Genomic DNA, 14430 nt, shown 5'->3' with positions numbered 1-14430 from the left:
AAAGATTCATAAACCTAATTAGATTGGGTTTCAACTATCTATTTAGGTCTAACCATATTTGACTTGATTTTGGACCAAAATTGGAAACCATTAAGAGACCTAGTGACTGGGACTCTCTTTCTTCCTTGCACCTAAAAATCTCCATGCCTAACCTCTTCTTCATGCATTCTTATTTTGTGTGTGAGATATCTCCCACCAAAAGTAGAAGTGCCCTTCCTCTTAACACCACATATGGATGGGTTTAAATAAGGAAAGTTTGAATATGATTTGAATGAAATTCCTTATCTAGATGAGATTGGATCTCATCCCAACTACCTACATGCCATGCCTTAAAATCCTTTAATTTTATGCAACAAAAATAAGGAATTCACCATGGGAAATCAGATGAGATCTGATTTAGCATTAGGAATGTGGGTGAAAAATGTTTTCTCAATGCAAACATATAAAAGTAAGGTGGGCGTGGGCTTGTGATGTGACATCATCTCCTAACCACTTATGGATGCCAAAATGAAAGGGAGTTTTTCCTTTTGGCATGCATAAGAGAGACATCTGAAAGAGGTTTCACATTAGGAAGTTGGGGTGTGCACTTCATGGCATGAGAGAAAGAGGAGAGCCGTCTCCTCTTTGGGTGAGCGAAACCTAGGGTTCTAAGGTTTGACTTTGAGATTTAGGATAGAGAGAAAATAAAAGAGAAGAGTTCTCTTGTATTCTTCTTCATCCACATCTTTTTATTCCTCCTCAGATATCCTTCTTCAATCACTGAAAGGTTCAAGAGATTTGAAGGAAAGATCCAGATCAGCCAACAAGATGATTTTTGCATGAGCTAGCACTCTCAGGGAGATCGATCAGATCGAGACTTCAAGTGGACCATCAATAGTGGTCGGACACACTGTATGGCTGCAAACAACTAGTGAAGACCTCTTTACCATATTTATCAACAGCGACGATCATCAATCTATGCTTAAGTATCGAATTTTGAACTCAGATTAGAAGTAGATTTAATCTACTAATTATATCTACGCATGCAGATTTTATTTTCTAATTTTCAGATTTTATATGCCACATATCATATCATAGGTCCTAGAGTAGGTTGATTTATTGATTAGATCATATGCATTTTTTGATTAATAAGATTAATCTAGTTGCTTTTTACTATGATCTATTTCGAAAATTTTTGAAATACATGCATGAAATCGCCTACATTCTCCAACAGTAGGGAGATAGGAATCTACCTTGGGAAAAAGCCTCTTGACTAGACTTTGATATTTCTTGAAGCCAATGTCAATCGACTAGACCGACACATCACCAATTACAATGGTTGTAACACGTAGAGTCAAAGCAAGATGATCCTCCAACAACCTAATGGTCGCCTTAGCATGTTCAATCACGGTCGTACTCTCTATAAGCTAGATTTGAAGTTCAATCACTGTAGACCTATCCTTGTTCAGAGCTCCTGAAAGGTCAGCAATTATTCTTCGAGCCAAAATAAGCTCACTCCAATTGTCATCGACTGCTGATGTCTTCCCATCTATCGATCGATAAAGTTCCCTAATTTTTCCCTCAATTGAAAGAAGTTTGTCCTTAAGTTGGTCAATTTAACCTTTAGCTTCATCACCAACTTTACCTGATGCCATGTTATACTTCAGTTTTGATTCTGGACCTCATGCAACCATTTGTTGAGAAGGGCTTTTGCCGCACCCTTCCTTCAGTTAGTATCCCTGGTAAATTTCATGATTTATCATGCTCCATGATTAATCTGTATTTTTTGAAGAAGTATTTTTTATTCGTCTACTTTAGACGGCTTCTCAAATGTCTCATCTCCATCGAAGCCTCTTCATTACTCTTCTCCAACTTTTAGAGTTTCATTTTGGCTTTAGTGGCATCCCGTCGAGCTTGACATAAATCTTCTTCAAGAGTTTCAACCCGAATCCTCAAAGGCAAGGCTATCGGTAGACGCTTAGCATCATATTGGGTAAACATATGATCGCAACAATCACACCAAACCGACTAAGAACAGTATCACAAATATATATGAACTAAAGAATATGGGTAAAAAATTTTTTTTTATTGATTTTAAATTTTTACCTTACGTTGACTAGAAAAGGAAAAGAAAAGATACATAGATTTAGTTATTCCCGACCTTGACGCGAGGATCGGCTAGCGAGCTTAAGGTAACCACAGATGGATGCTCCAACTCTACTCATGATGGCAAGACTGGTGCAGCTTCAACAAGAATGGATGTAGGCACGATCTTTGAAGGTGGAATAGCTTCAGAGTTCCCTCCAGTCACCTTAGAAACCGAAGCTTCCTCTGCAACATTTTTAGTTCCTTCTTCCACCTCCTCTTCTCCTAAATGATACAGGAAGCTCCAGTCCACATCTGAAAAATGTGCTACCACCTTTTGAAAATAGATATCTAAGACAGTGTTGAAAGCCTCAAGGATGAAGACATATTTCTCCTCTAAAACTTGACAAATGCACACAAGGCTTCCACGGCCACATGTCTGGCTTCAGTGGTTTGGTCCTTGGCTTTCCTTTCAACATCAATAGCTTTGGCTTGAACCTTTAGCCTCCCTTCTTTATCCAAAGCCAACTCGACCTCAACTTTCTTCAACTCTTTCTTTGGGCGAGCGAACTCGGCTTCTGCAGCCTCCATCCTTGACTTAGCTTTGGCCTCAGAAGTTTAGACAACCTCGCACTTCTTGCGCGCTTCGGCCAATTCCCCTTCGCCATCACTTATCCTATTGATTAGGGAAGTAGTATAATGCCCCACCTGTACCTGCAAGACAAGAAGTAAAAAAAAAGAAGAAAGAGAAGAGGAAAAAGAAAAAGAGTAAAGGCAAACTTACCACTGTTGAGATTCGGATGCACAGTGAAAATAGATTTAAAATTTTTTTTTAACATGCAACAACAATTGAGAATAAGTGATCCAAATTCAAAACCCAAAATAACCTTGTTTATGTCAATCAAACATAAAACATATATATCATATAAATGAGAGATAAAAAATGTTATACCTTAAACAAAGATCTGAGTTGCCCGCTGATTGGTATCCTCGAGGTACCCAAGTGAAAGAATAATGCCCTGCAAGCCAATCATATATGGGATGTGATCGGATATTTTTTATAATTTATATTTCAAACTCATATAATTGACATTGTTATTTAATAAAATAGACTTCTCAATTTATTATATACTGCATCTTATTATTATTTTTTAAGATTATAATGAACCCTATAGATCTGGATAATGGTTTTAGGACCGTGATGAGATCATACTAGTGAGACTTAAATTTTTGATAGCTATGACTTAAAATATTTTCAGTCATTGGTTCATTGAGTTGGAGATCAATGAAACTGATAAAACTAGCATATCCTATGTATGCTCAATTATGAGAGTCGTTGATCTCACAACCTCTTGTGTGGTGATACTAATACAAAGATGTGGGTGCTCATTAGAGAATGAGTTTACTAAATAGACCTACAAGAGAATATCTGATGGAGTCTTATTTACATATCAGCTGATGATTCTCTAGTAGAAGTTGTGTAAGTGATCTTTTGATATGAGATCATCATAGTACCTTGTGTACATGAATCCATATTGTGGTTCACTTCCTAACTTGATTCTCTGATCCTTCTATGGGGTGTTCTGGATGTGATGAAGTATGCATGGAGGTTGTGAGTGGTCAATAAGGGATCAGTCACTCTTAATAAGGAGAGCAAATATCATATGTGATCTTATAAGTTGATGATTTTGGAAGTCTTTGGCCAAAACAGGATGATAATTAGAAATGAGTTTCTAATATATCATTGACTGAATCATCACCTTCTGATCAAAATATATTTAGATAAGCAATTGGGCTTGACAAGATTCCATACCCATAGATCATCTGGGATATTGTTTAACTGAAGAATTGAATTACACAATAACTTGCCACTAAAAGATATTTTGATAATTTTTATCAAATTTTATTTTTTTTAGATAGTTATGACATGTTGCTAGACATCAATCTTAACTTGTGGATACATCAAAATTAAAAAAAATTAATTGAAAAATTAATTAGGTAGAGTCTTAGTTAATTGAGACTCTTGAACTGACCTAATCTGATAGGATTAGGATTAGGTCAAGAGTCTGTGTCCACTGCTGGTTAGATTTAGAACCTAATGGGTCACACACTTTAAAATTTGATCTTGATCTAATTTAATTAATATTTAATATAAATCTTGAGGGTTAATTTGATATGCTAGCATATTGTGTTAACCTAAGTTCCTAATTAGGTTAAGTTCAAAATGTTTGAGCTAAACTGAATCGGTTACCTTTGACCTGATCAGATTGGATCTTATTTAATTGGACTCCTATCCAACTTAAAAGAGTTTTAAGTATAAAAAGAGACCTCCTTGCCACTCAAGTTTCATGCCAAAAATTAATTGCTGCCCACCCTTTTTAGTGTTAAGAAGAGGAAGAGTCCTTCTTCCTTAAGACTCTTAATAATCTCATCAGTTTCCACTATTTCTTTTATTATCACATGCCAGAAATTATTATGAAAATTAAGGGGCATAGAAAAGGAAGAGTCCTTCTATATAAATCCTCTTCTGTGCTACTTAATGTATCAGAGAATTAATTCTCCACATGAAGAATTGGAAAGCCAAGAGTTGGCACCCCTTGGGTCTTCTTGACGTCCCTTCTTTATCTATTTAACTGGGGTGCCTCTTATGGGATAAGGGCTGAATTTTAGTGAAAAATCAGAGCTCTTGGCATGTGATCAGAGAAGAAAAAAATTAAAAATGATCTGAGGAAAAGACAAAAAAAAATTGAGTGGAATAATAGAAAGAAGGGAGGTGAGAAAAAAATAGCAAGTGTGGTGAGCTTGTCCTAGGGTTTGATTTTTTCTTGTGTTGAAGCATAAAATCAAATCCTAAGTTGTCAGACTTTTGGAGAGAATTCTCTTGGCATAATCTTAATGATAAAATTAAAGATAATTGAGCATTGATACGATCGTTCTTTTAGTTCAAAGCAAATAGTATTCTTGTAAAAAAAAGGCTGCACTGGTGCACTGGTTGGGAAGGGCCTTAACCAACTTTTGTGTGGATCACTATTGGAGGACTTTTATTTTAGAGTCTCGTAGAGATTACCTTCTTACCATACTACTTGTCTAAGAAAGTATAAGTTACTATCTCTTTGCATGCTTGAATTTTATTTTGCTCGACATCTACAAGGTGATTCTAGGGTTTGGATTTTGGTTCAACAATTTTAATTGTTAAAGCTTTTGATATGCATGTTTAAAATTTTTAAAATTTATATTTTATTATGTGATTGAAATTCAATAGAGGTATCAGATCCATCCTTATTAGATTCAATTAAACAAGTACAAAAATTGTAATATAGAATTATTCTAATTCATATTTTGTCAAAATGTTGTATTGATTTCTAGCATCGATCTTAAAATAAAAAATTATTTTTGACTTTATTTGAACAATGAATTTAAATTTTAGTTATTAAAATTTTAAATTTATGATAATATGAAACTTATTGATTCATGGTTGTTTGGTACTTAAATCGATTTTTTGATTAAGGGTGTAATGCATGCCTTATTCGATTAAGGTTTGTTTTAATATTGACTAAACTTGTTATGTATTAAGTTATTTGCTTACCCTTATATGATTATTGTAATCATTTTTGGCATCTTAATGTGATTGATATTATAACTTGAAAGGCATGTTAAATTGCATAATTTTGTACGTTACATTTTATCTAGTAGTTAGGATGTGCCGAGATCAGTTCAATGACCCTTTATAAAAATTATGTTAAGTTATAATGTCGGGATTCACTTACAAATCAAATATCAAATTCATTTGATCAATTGGTATTTAGATAAGTGTTAAAGGTGATTTTCTAATTAGGTCCGTATGCTGGTCTGGCCAACTTTGTTGGTGTCTAAGAAAAGTACAAGAAGCCTCCCACCTACTAACCTGATCAATTTGGTCTTATTGAGTTTCGAACTTAGATTGATTAATGATGTAGACACTACAAAGGTCTTCATTCATATTTAGTCATAGAGTATGTTAAGATCTTAGTGAGCTTAATGTGCTATCCACAAGGCTTAGTATAGAAATTGATATGTTGTTGATGAAGTACATATTAATGCTTATGGCATATTTGAATAGTGTTGCCTTGTTGTGCTATACACAAGGGCAACATTATTTAAGTATGACCATATGGGATTGAAGGGTTAACTTAACTAGAATCCTGTAGTTTGTTGTGCTATTCACAAGACTATAAGTGATCCAGAGGCAAGAAAGAAAAATATTGAAAATTATATGAAGTACAATTGGTAAAGAGTTATCTACTCTTAAACTCATGAATGCTTATTGTGCTATCCACAAAGTATTTATGAGGAATAGAGATCTCAACTCCACTTAGAAACATAATTATTTTTTTTATTTTTCATACTTGAGGACTATGAAATTTATTAAAATAGTGAGAGATACAATTAGACAAAAGTCCTAATCTACTTGTGTATGTCATCATGAGTTATTCGCTTATATTGTATTCTTGTTATTATAGATTAACCACATAAATGGCATCCTCACTATCACTTTGAGGCATACTAGATGCTAATAAATTGATCAGACCAAACTATGTGGACTAGTTGAGAAATCTGAAAATAGTTCTCATACAGGAGAAAGTCTCCTATATACTAGATTCACCTACACTCGATACGATCGGAGAAGTTGCATCTAAGGAGGAAAGGGCCACATATAAGTTATGGAAGGATAACAATATGACTATCAAGTGTATCATGCTTGCCTCGATGAACAATGAGCTTCTAAGGCAGTATGAGGACATAGAAGTTCCTTCTATACTCCTTTATCAAAAGGAGTTATATGGGGAACAAAGTCAAATTGCTAGATATGAGATATCTAAGCAGTTGTTCCATGTCCGGATGACTGAAGGCATGTCTGTGCAAATTCATATCCTTAAGATGATTGATTTGATCACTCATCTAGGATAATTAGATTTTGCTATGGATGGTGAACTTAGTTAGGATTTGATCCTGCAGTCACTCTTTAATTTTTTTTCTCAATTTATCATTAACAACTACATGAACAAACTGAATATTAGCCTACCTAAACTGCTGAATATACTCAAAATAGCAGAGAGCCATTTCAAAGATGAAAAGGCTCCAGTTCTTCTTATAGATAAGATCAACAAGAAGACAGGTAAGAAGGGTTCCAAAAAAAAAATTGAACCCTAAGGCTAGCATCTCCAAGAAGAAGGTGAAGAAAGTCTCCATCTAAAGTACTTGCTATCACTGTGGCAAGAATGGGCACTAGAAGGAAAATTGCAAAGAATACGTTACAATTGTGAAACATAAAGAAGCAAATGTTGCTAAAGATTTGTATACAATACAAACAAAATTATCATTAAGTACTTCAATTTTAGATTCTTGGGTATTGGATACCGTCTATAGCTCACACCTTTGCAAATCATTGTAGGATCTATAGAAAATAAGGAGTCTGAGTAAAGATGACTTCGAGCTGTTCGATACTAGTAGAGAGTCCATTCAGGTCGAAGACGTGGGAACCAAGATTTTGAAGTTATCTTCGAGTAAAATTTTGGAGCTAAAGATCTGTTATTATATTCCAAAAGTTGTTAGAAATATTATTTCTATACCCTTATTTTTAGAACAAGATTTTGAAATAAAAGCTAAGAATAATGGTTGTTCTATCTATTTTTCTAATAAATTTTATGAAAATACTTTTGTTGATAATGGTCTTCTATTCCTATCACTTAGTGATAATGTACTTCATGTTGATAATATGAAGAAAAAGAAGAGAGAGGGTGTGAATGTCACATATCTCTAGTACTGCCGACTTGATCATATAAATGAGTCAAGAATTATCAAGTGATACAATGATAAATTCTTTGATCCTTATGATTTTGAATCTTCTGAAACTTGTGAATCCTGTCTCATGAGTAAAATGACCAAGACTCTATTTACGAGACATGGAGAAAGGGTGAGTGGTATTTTGGATCTTGTACATACTAATGTTTGTGGTCCAATGTCGACTCAAGTCAGAGGTGGATACTCCTACTTTATCATATTTACTGATGATATATCTAGGTTTGAATATGTGTATTTAATAAAATACAAATTTGAAGCTTTTGACATGTTTAAAGAGAATCAAAGAATGGTTGAGAAATAATCTGGTAAAAATATTAAAGCTCTTCGATCTGATCGAGGAGGAGAATACTTGATTAGTAAATTTTTTGATCATTTAAAATAAAATGGTATACTCTCTCATTGGACACCTCCTTACACTTCATAATTAAATGGTATAGCAAAAAAGAAGAATCGCACCTTATTAGATATGGTGCAGTCCATGATGTATTTCATGGATCTTTCGATCTCCTTTTGGGAATATGCTCTCGAGGTCGTAGTGTATATTTTGAATAAAGTGCCATCAAAATCTATCTCAGCACTCCATATGACATATGAAAAAGAAAGAGGTCCAGTCTTAAACACTTAAGATTTGTAGTTTCCTAGCTTTTGTAAAAAATATTGATGGATATAAGCTTAGTGCTAGATCAGAAAAATACAAGTTTATGGGATATCCTAAGGAGAGTATATGATACTACTTCTACCATCCTACTCAACAAAAGGTGTTTGTTGGTAGGTATGCCATTTTTTTGGAGAAAGAGTTCATCCAAAAAGGAGGCAGTAGGAGGTCTGCTGAACTTGAGGAAGTTCAAAACCTACAACCTATCTAGAATTCACAAGCTAACTTTGAACCAAATGTGTCCATTGTTGAGATACAGCCGCTACACACACCTCCTCTCCAAAGGTCAAGTAGAGTGTGTAATGTACCACTAAGGTATGAGTTTATCATTGAGAATGACAACATATCCGACATCATTAAGAATGATGATCCTATGATCTATTCGAAAGTGTGGAGAAAATTTAGTGCAGGGGTAAAATGATAATTTTAAAATTTTCTCAAAATTATGATTTTACAGCAGAAAAATATTAATTAATCTAATTAATTAACATAAATTTATCCTACACTAGGATCTAAATATGATATATAGCATGCATTCATTTAAATTTGAAATTCAAATTCGAACAGTAAACACTTTACTGTAATGTGTTCAGAACACAATACTTTTGTGCGGATAGTAGATCACCGCAATCTGATCACCGTCGGAAGAGTCTGATCACCGTGATGCAGCCAATAGCATGTCTAGCTTCTGCAGATCATCCACACAAAGCTTCCGATCTGATCGACTCCTCACGAGTGCTAGCTCGTTGTAGAGTCCTTTTGACGGTGGATGCTGATTGAACTCCTTCGATCGATGTCTGTCGATTCTTTGGATGCTCCAAATCATCAACAGACGTGCTTGAGAGGATGTTGAAGATCTTCCAAAGATTTTGTGGGCTCACGACACTCGTAGCTCACTTTCTCACTTCCCGAACCCCAGGTTAAAACTCTAAGGAATTCACCAAAAACCTTGCACCCACTTTTCTTTCTTTTCTTTCTTTTTCTCTTGGAAGGATATGAACTTTTTTCTCATGCACAAGACTTCTCACATCCCAAATTTTTTTTTCAAAAATCTTCTTCTTGCACGCCCCACTCTTCTCCTCCTTTTATAACAACGTCAAACATCTTATCCAAAAGAAAGGATAAAGATGAGTAATTGCACATTTGAATTCAAATCAAATTTTGAATTCAAATAGACACCAACTCATCCCTTATCCACTAAAGGCGTGAGGCATGGCTTAAATTATGCATGGAGTGATTTCATGAGAAACCTTTTCTCATGTAATAAATAGGACGTAAAAAAAGGGATAAGGTGCAAAGATTGATTGCCCATTCAAATTCAAACTTTATTTTGAATTTGAATGGCCAACCAATCATCCTTATACATCCATTTGGCACATTAAAGTGGGACGTGGAGAGGGCTTGGCGTGAGAAAAAAATTCATGAGAAGTTCCTTCTCATGAATCCAAATGGGTGCTGTTGGTGCAAAAATCCACTTGCGCCGGAGAAGCTGGAGTCGAGGGAGTCGCGGTCGCCGTCGGGACTTGCAAAGGAAGTCTAAACCGGAGGTGGGGTTGCTCTGACAAGACCCTCCGATGCTCAAGTCAGTTCTCTGCCTCAACAAGAATGGAGTGCTCGAACGGAGAATTTAGTAGAGTTTTGAGGTAAAAAATGAGAGCTTATAGAACAACGTATCTGGGGCCCCCTTTTATAGGTAGAGGGGAAAACAAACTGATGGTGACGCCTGTAACCGTCTCGTAGTGGGCCGCCCAGAGTCAGGAGGAATTTAGTGCGGAGGGTAGTAGAGTGGGATCGTGGCTATTGCCGTGGCTCGCCACGTGGAATCAGTTACGGGGAGTGGAGCGGCGTCCGCTGTCGTGACTCGTCAGGGAATGGTGGAATCGCACGGGATCCGCCACAGGGAGTGGAGCAGAATCGTGGCCGTTAATACGGCCTGTCAGAGAGTAATGGAGCTGCATAGGGTTTGCCGCAGGGAGTGGAGCAGAATCGTGGCCGTTAATACGGCCTGTCAGGGAGTAATGGAGCTGCACAGGGTTCACCGCAGGGAGTGGAGCAGAATCATGGCCGTTAATACAGCCTGCCAGGGGGTCCAGACTTGTCGGCCAAAGTTTGGTTAAAGTTGGTAGCGAGGTCCAGTACCCGTAGGAGTTTGGGCGAGGTCTTCCCGCAGTCGGAATAGAAGATGGAGTCTGGCTTCCGTAGGAGTCCGGACGAAGTCTATTTGCAGTTGGGGTCATGGACGGAGCCTGACTCCCGTAGGAGTCCGGACGGAGTCTTCCTGCAATTAAAGTCAAAGGCGAAGTCCAGCTCCCGTAGGAGTCCGGACAAGGCTTACCGACAGTTGATGTTGAGGATGGAGTCTGGCTCCCGTAGGAGTTCGGGAGGAGTCTACTTGCAGTTGAAGTTGTTGGCAGAGTTCGGCTCCCGTAGGAGTCCGGATGAAGTCTGTCTGTAGCCGTCGGAGTCGAGTACGGAGTCCGGCTCCCGTAGGAGTCCGGGTGGAGTCTTCCTGTAATTAAAGTCAAAGGCGAAGTCTGGCTCCCGTAGGAGTCCGGACGAGGCTTACCGGCAGTTGATGTTGAGGACAGAGCTCGGCTCCCGTAGGAGTCTGGGCGGAGTCTACTTGCGGTTGAAGTTGTCGGTGGAGTCCGGCTCCCGTAGGAGTCCGGACGAAGTCTGTCTGCAGCCGTCGGAGTTGAGTACGGAGCCTGACTCCCGTAGGAGTCCGGGCGGAGTCTTCCTGCAGTTAAAGTCAAAGGCGAAGTCCGGCTCCCGTAGGAGTCCGGACAAGGCTTACCGGCAGTTGATGTTGAGGATGGAGCCTGGCTCCCGTAGGAGTCCGGGCGGAGTCTACTTGCGGTTGAAGTTGTCAGTGGAGTCCGGCTCCCGTAGGAGTCCGGACGAAGTCTGTCTGCAGCCGTTGGAGTTGGGGACGAATCTTGGCTCCCGTAGGAGTCCGGGCGGAGTCTTCCTGCAATTAAAGTCAAAGGCGAAGTCTGGCTCCCATAGAAGTCCGGACAAGGCTTACCGGCAGTTGATGTTGAGAACGGAGCCCGACTCCCGTAGGAGTCCGGGCGAAGTCTACTTGCGGTTGAAGTTGTCGGCGGAGTCCGACTCCCGTAGGAGTCTGGATGAAGTTTGTCTGCAGCCTTCGGAGTCGAGTACGGAGCCCAGCTTCCATAGGAGTTCGGGCGGAGTCTTCCTGCAATTAAAGTCAAAGGTGAAGTCCGGCTCCCGTAGGAGTCCGGACAAGGCTTACCGACAGTTGATGTTGAGGATGGAGCCCGGCTCCCGTAGGAGTCCGGGTAGAGTCTACTTGTGGTTGAAGTTGTCGGCGGAGTCCGGCTCTCGTAGGAGTCCGGACGAAGTCTGTCTGCAGCCGTTGGAGTCGAGGATGAAGCCCGGCTCCCGTAGGAGTCCGGGCGGAGTCTTCCTGCAATTAAAGTCAAAGGCGAAGTCCGGCTCCCGTAGGAGTCCGGACAAGGCTTACCGGCAGTTGATGTTGAGGACGGAGCCCGGCTCCCGTAGGAGTCCGGGCGGAGTCTACTTGCGGTTGAAGTTGTCAGCGGAGTCCGGCTCCCGTAGGAGTCCAGACGAAGTCTGTCTGCAGCCGTTGGAGTCGAGGATGAAGCCCGGCTCCCGTAAGAGTCCGGGTGGAGTCTTCCTGCAATTAAAGTCAAAGGCGAAGTCCGACTCCCGTAGGAGCCCGGGCGGAGTCTTCCTTGTGGCAGAAGTCATGGACGGAGCCTCGCGAGGGTCGACCCTGCCAAGAACTTCGGTCGAGGAAATTTTATGCCCAACACCAGTCCCCCTACTTCCGAGTTCGAATTTCGAATGAAAGGAGTACGGAGAAGTCGTCGCGGCCGAAGTTCTTCCCCTGACGTCCGGGCGCAACCGTCCTTGGATATGTTGGCATTTAATGCGCGCATGCCAGAGGCCTTTTTCCGATTATGGTGACCCGAAGAGTCTTTTCGGAACTCCCACTGAGATGTGACCCCAAGCATCGCGCCATGGAAATTTGCGAACAATCAATCCTCGATAGCGGCGAGTGGGATACGCGGGACACGTGGTAAGCACTGGCTGGTCTAGGGACACCCGCCACCATAATTGCGCTAAGATCCACTGCCTATTTAAACCCCCTACCCTTCCTTCGGGGCTTCATTCAGCCAAAAGGACGGCACCTTTCTTTCGTCTGAGGGCCTAGCTACTCAGTCACTTCCTTGGTGCCCCTGCCAACTCCGAGCGTCCTCCGTGCCGGTCCTTGCCATCTTCAGCCCCCCTATTCCTCTCCAAAGGGTTTCCCCATCATGTCCTCCACCCCGGAGGCCATCCTCAAGGGGATGTCAAGGGCTTGGAGGAAGGCAAGGAGGAGAACAGTGGTCGGTGAGTTCTCTGGCCATCGAGCGGCCGCTGAGGGTCTCCATCATTTCGAAGGGGGCTCGAGGAAGAATTCCTTTGACAACAGGGGTTTAATAACAGGGGCCGTCGGTAAAGGCATTCTGCCCGAGAATTTTGGAGTAGCAAGATGGGGTGATACCGGTCAAGAGGGCAGAGCTGTCGTCACAAGCTGTGGCGAGATCCTTGATGTCGCCGGGGCCGAGGGACCAGAAGTGGTCGACATCGACGGTGGGGCAGTGAAACTTGTTGCGGGGATGGTGGAAGTAGCGCATGCCGACCTTGCCGGAGCATTTTGGACGGTGGCTGTCACGGAGCATTCAGTGATGACGCATATCTCTGGTGCCACCGCTGCCCCCGGGGTGACTCCGGTTCTTCTTGAAACAGGTCTTCATCACCACTGCCGTTGCCCCTACCACCCTCGAAAATCTATCCCATCCTTTTCCCCCTAAGGTTGGGACTTCGAAGGTGGAGCGAAACAAGGCGGGGCGAAAGCCGATGGGCCCATCACACGCACTGGACAATGTGGCTGGGAAGGACAGAAATGGGAAGAGAAGTTTGCAGCTTGAAGCGGCCTCCGGTGTATCCTTTCCAAACCGTGTTCGCGAGACTTGCAATGATGTATATTTTTTTTTTCTTGGCCCACCGGGTCTTGTAACGTACATCTTGTTAGTTGAAAAATGAAAAGGAGATTTTGTTACCTCGTCCGCATCTTGCATTGAATAGTTGTCTGTCGAACTTCTTTATTCTTCTTTCTTCTCTCTTCCTCCTTTTCTTTTTTTTCTTTTCTCTTTTTTTTTTTTTTTTACATCATCCTAAGGTCACCGATGGCCCCTTTTATTCATGTTGGATTGTCATTTGCCGAGCTCCTTTTTGATTTTTATGCTGTTCGGAGGTACTCGGTTGCCATTGCACCAACCCATCTTTTTCGTCAATGGCCGCAGGCTCGCCCGGGGCCATTCGGGCTTGGGGTCCCTCTTAGGGCTTGAGTTCGGGGGTCCGAGCTTCTGTCACCCTAAGTAAGTTATCCCATTTTGCGTCGAAAGCTTCCTTGAAAGCTGGGACTCCCGATGGGAGCCCCAATCCTTACTGTGATGGGGTTTTCTGCACCTTGGCCGTCGTTTGTTTTCCAATCGTCGCTGTTGTGGTCCATTGCCTTCCTTTTTCCTTTTCGGTTGGAGTTTTTCTCCGCTGAAGTCGAGGTGAAGTTCGGCTCCCGTGGGAGTCTAGACGAAGAACACTAGCTGTTGAAGTTGTTGACGAAGTCCGGCTCCTGTAGGAGTCCGGGCGGAGAGTCCCTCTTGAAGTTGGAGTTGTGGGCGGAGCCCGGCTCCCGTAGGAGTCCGGGCGGAGTCCTCTCGGAGTTGATGTTGAGGGCGGAGCCCGGCTCCCGTAGGAGTCCGGGCGGAGTCCTCCTGCAATTAAAGTTAGGTGCGAAGTCTGGCTCCCGTAGGAGTCCGGACGGAGCTTACCGG

The sequence above is a fragment of the Elaeis guineensis genome, chromosome 5 (assembly GCF_000442705.2).
Source record: "Elaeis guineensis isolate ETL-2024a chromosome 5, EG11, whole genome shotgun sequence".
NCBI lineage: Eukaryota > Viridiplantae > Streptophyta > Magnoliopsida > Arecales > Arecaceae > Elaeis > Elaeis guineensis.
The sequence above is the reverse complement of the archived record's forward strand: the minus strand, read 5'-3'. Positions refer to the sequence as shown.